Below are 5,130 nucleotides of genomic sequence, written 5' to 3' on the forward strand. Positions count from 1 at the left end.
TAGCAACGAGAGGGGAGAGTGTTGTCCACGTACCCTCGTAGACCGAAAGCGGAAGCGTTAGCACAACGCGGTTGATGTAGTCGTACGTCTTCACGATCCGACCGATCCAAGTACCGAACGTACGGCACCTCCGAGTTCAACCCACGTTCAGCTCGATGACGTCCCTCGAACTTCGATCCAGCCGAGTTTTGAGGGAGAGTTCCGTCAGCACGACGGCGTGGTGATGATGATGATGTTCTACCGACGCAGGGCTTCGCCTAAGCACCGCTACGACATTATCGAGGTGGACTATGGTGGAGGGGGCACCGCACACGGCTAAGAGATCAAGAGATAAATTGTTGTGTCATTGGGGTGCCCCCTGCCCCCGTATATAAAGGAGCAAGGGGGGAGGCGGCCGGCCTAGGAGGAGGGCGCGCCAAGGGGGGAGTCAACCTCCCACCGGGAGTAGGACTCCTCCTTTCCTTGTTGGAGTAGGAGAAGGGAAGGGAGAAGGAAGGAAGGGGGCGCCCCCCCCCCCTCCTTAGTCCAATTCGGACTAGTCCATGGGGAGGGGTGCGGCCACCCTTTGGGACTTTTCTCTCCTTTCCTGTATGGCCCATTAAGGCCCAATACGAATTCCCGTAACTCTCCGGTACTCCGAAAAATACCCGAATCACTCGGAACCTTTCCGATGTCCGAATATAGTCATGCAATATATCAATCTTTACGTCTCGACCATTTCGAGACTCCTCGTCATGTCCCTGATCTCATCCGGGGCTCCGAACTCCTTCGGTACATCAAAACACATAAACTCATAATATAACCGTCATCTAACTTTAAGCGTGCGGACCCTACGGGTTCGAGAACTATGTAGACATGACCGAGACACGTCTCCGGTCAATAACCAATAGCGGAACCTGGATGCTCATATGGGCTCCCACATATTCTACAAAGATCTTTATCGGTCAAACCGAATAACAACATACGTTGTTCCCTTTGTCATCGGTATGTTACTTGCCCGAGATTGGATCGTCGGTATCTCAATACCTAGTTCAATCTCGTTACCGGCAAGTCTCTTTACTCGTTTCGTAATACATCATCCCACAACTAACTCATTAGTTGCTATGCTTGCAAGTCTTTAAGTGATGTGCATTACCAAGTGGGCCCAGAGATACCTCTCCAACAATCGGAGTGACAAATCCTAATCTCGAAATACGCCAACCCAACAAGTACCTTCGGAGACACCTGTAGAGCACCTTTATAATCACCCAGTTACATTGTGACGTTTGGTAGCACACAAAGTGTTCCTTCGGTAAACGGGAGTTGCGCAATCTCATAGTCATAGGAACATGTATAAGTCATGAAGAAAGCATTAGCAACATACTAAACGATCGTGTGCTAAGCTAACGGAATTGGTCAAGTCAATCACATCATTCTCCTAATGATGTGATCCCGTTAATCAAATGACAACTCATGTCAATGGCTAGGAAACATAACCATCTTTGATCAACGAGCTAGTCAAGTAGAGGCATACTAGTGACACTCTGTTTGTCTATGTATTCACACATGTATCATGTTTCCGGTTAATACAATTCTAGCATGAATAATAAACATTTATCATGATATAAGGAAATAAATAATAACTTTATTATTGCCTCTAGGGCATATTTCCTTCAGGGAGTATTCAGGTGTACTACTCTGGGTGCCGGTGTGGGGTTGGCTGGGTAGGGTGAACCTGAAGTTACGAAAACTGGCCCCTACCAAGAGTAATCCGTAGACCTGTTCCGAAGGTTATGGTGGTAACTTCGCACTCTCGAATCAGGGTCGCGGGAGATTTTCCCGCCGACCTCAAAATTTTGTGACACTGAACTCCCCGTGTGGCGTGTTGGGTGATTGGGCTAAGAAACTAGCGAGTAGTACTAGTAACTACTAATACTCCCTCCGATTTTATTAACTCTGCATATTAGGTTTGACCAAAGTTAAATTTCCTAAAGTTTGACCAAGTTTATAGAAAAATATAAACATTTACCATAACAAATATGTATGATGTGAAAGTACATTCAATAATGAATCTAATGGTATTTATTTATTATTGTATATGTTAATATTTTTTGCTATAAACTTTCAGAGAGTTTACAAGACATGACTTTGACCAATGCTAATACGCGGACTTAAATAAAAACGGAGGGAGTACACATTTGTTTTTTTAGTTTGTAGTGAATTAATCATTTGTTGTAATTGTGAATAAATATATTAGGCTACTGACTTTGAATGTAATGGTCTATACAATTCAATATTTACAATCATTCTTGAATTCCAAGATGTATACGAGGTCTATAGTACTTCACAATATGCTCAAACTCACATAATCCCAATCAAATGAGAATCTAAATGCATTTCATAGTTATTACTTTGTAGGATGCAACAAAACCAACCATAACTCTATATCATCCATTATAAAACAACATTTTGAACGCATCCCAATGTGTGGATCGTGTAGAGAGAGCTTGCGAAGATGGAGTAGATAGGGCGGTAAAGATTGTGTGTATGTGGACAAGACAGTAGGAGACAAACCTAACGAGAGAGAGAGAGAGAGAGAGAGAGAGAGAGAGAGGAAGAAGTTAGGTCTGTGAGATAGGTGGAGACATGTAATATACGTGAGATGTGTGTGCATCCGGATTCTGTAGACGTGGAAGGAGAAGAGACAATAGGTTTGATGAGAGAAATGGAAAAACATGGATGAGAGGGGAAGGATCTCGTGGGTTGAGGGATTGATAATTTTGTGCGGGAGAGAGAGAGGGATTGGTAATTTTGTGCGGGAGAGAGAGGGGGGAGGAGTTAGTCAGCCGTCGTCACATCATCATGCTTCCAAATGGCCCCGCATTCTCTAGTGTCGTGTGGTCGCCGTCTTCGATCTCCTCGATGCCCTCTTTGAAGGTTGAGGTGTTGTGCATGATGGGGTGTAGAGAAGCACAAGCGAGAGTGGTCGCCATATAGACTTGGATGGGGATGAATTGTGTGCTCGGGGGAGGGAGAGTGTGTGTGCGGTGTGTGTGTGTGTGGGTGTGTGTGTGTGTCAGGTATTCACAGAAATCAAACCTATGTAGAGAAATGTGTGTATATTTGACGGAAAGCTACATGCTAAATAGGGTTTTCACGAAGAGATTGTGCGTGCGAGATAGAGAGCGATGTGCGGGCCTTGAGTTGGGCAGGGGCCGGGTGAGGGTGTCAAAATGTGTGCGTTGATGCATGTGTTACATGCGATCGTGCGAGGGACGGACGAATCGAGAGAGATGGTTGTTGTGTTACGGATGCTCCTCTCTCTCTCACACACACACAAAAGTACAAATAGAAGACCATTCTCTCATGTATACACAACGTATCAGCATCTGTCTATGTCTCACTCATGCATGATCATTTGCACATTCACACCTCTCTATGTCTCTATCACACGCACACCGTCTCCACATTGCCCTTCCGCCACAACACACATATGGACACATACACATGTTCTCTCTCAGTCACACACACAAAATCAGTATTAAAAAAAACTAGGGCGCACCTAAAATGTCTCCAAATAAACACAAACTGGAGCTAAATTCAAATATATGGAAATATTGTAGCGTCAAGAACTTTTCCAGGAAAAAAAGTTGAGTAATATTCGGGGATTGTTTTCACACACACAAAAAGTTTCAGTGGGTGTCCTTCGAGCACGACACAGTGAAGCACCGTTCGATCGACCACGCGGCCGCGGTTCACGCACTTGCACAGGATTCTGTATCGTGGCTGTGGTAACTAATATAAGCACTGCCTCAGTCTAATGTTTACGTGTACTAGTACGGTTTTCTTTTAAGTTTGACCAACCCTATATAAAACTAAACTAAGCTCCCATACACGCACTCATCAATATGCCGCCGCCGATGTTGCCCATGCCGGCGCCCGCCTGCTCCGGCCAACCATTTCTCGCCCATCACCGCCATGACGCCGCCATCCCTATACCATGAAGCCGAAGGCTCACCCGCTCACGTCATCTGCGGTCCCTCCTCGCGATGCCGCCGCACTGCCAAGTGTCGGTGTCAAAACCGACGGATCTCGGGTAGGGGGTCCCGAACTGTACGCCTAAGGCGGATGGTAACAGGAGGCGGGGGACATAATGTTTACCCAGGTTCGGGCCCTCTCGATGGAGGTAATACCCTACTTCCTGCTTGATTGATCTTGATGATATGAGTATTACAAGAGTTGATCTACCACGAGATCATAGAGGCTAAACCCTAGGAGCTAGCCTATGATTATGATTGTTGTTGTCCTACAGACTAAACCCTCCGGCTTATATAGACACCGGAGGGGGCTAGGGTTACACAGAGTTGGTTACAAGGGAGGAGATCTATATATCCGAATTGCCAAGCTTGCCTTCCACGCAAAGGAGAGTCCCACCCGGACACGGGACGAAGTCTTCAATCTTGTATCTTCATAGTCCAACAGTCCGGCAGTCCGAGGACCCCCTAATCCAGGACTCCCTCAGTAGCCCCTGAACCAGGCTTCAATGACGATGAGTCCGGCGCGCAGATTGTCTTCGGCATTGCAAGGCGGGTTCCTCCTCCGAATACTCCATAGAAGATTTTGAACACAAGGATCGTGTCCGGCTCTGCAAAAGAAATTCCACATACCACCGTAGAGAGTATAATATTTCCACAAATCTAATCTGCTGACAACTTTTCATAACGTGACATCCTGCAGCCTGCCACTGCACGTGTTGCGAGGCGGTTTTCTTGGCACGTCTTGTCGAAGCAGAGAACGCCTCCCCTTATCACGGGGTTCTCATCAATACGGGTGTGGGTAACCCAATCGTGCCTGCTGGTATGACTCCTCGATTTTAGGCAAGTTCCAAACAGCCACGCGGAGGACGCTTGATATTCACCCTCTTTATAAAGGGGCCAAGTGATGTAGGGTGGAACCCTAGATGGCCGATCTTTCACGAAAGGAGCGGATCCCTACGAGGAACGTGATGAACACGAGGGGAAACACGAGGGGAACACGAGAGGAACACGAGAGGAACACGAGAGAAATCACTCAACCAACAAGAATAGAACACACATGCGCTAGATCGATGAACACAAAGGTAAGATACAAGATCCAAAGTCAACAACGGAC

The sequence above is a fragment of the Aegilops tauschii genome, chromosome 1 (assembly GCF_002575655.3).
Source record: "Aegilops tauschii subsp. strangulata cultivar AL8/78 chromosome 1, Aet v6.0, whole genome shotgun sequence".
In the NCBI taxonomy this organism is placed as follows: Eukaryota; Viridiplantae; Streptophyta; class Magnoliopsida; order Poales; family Poaceae; genus Aegilops; species Aegilops tauschii.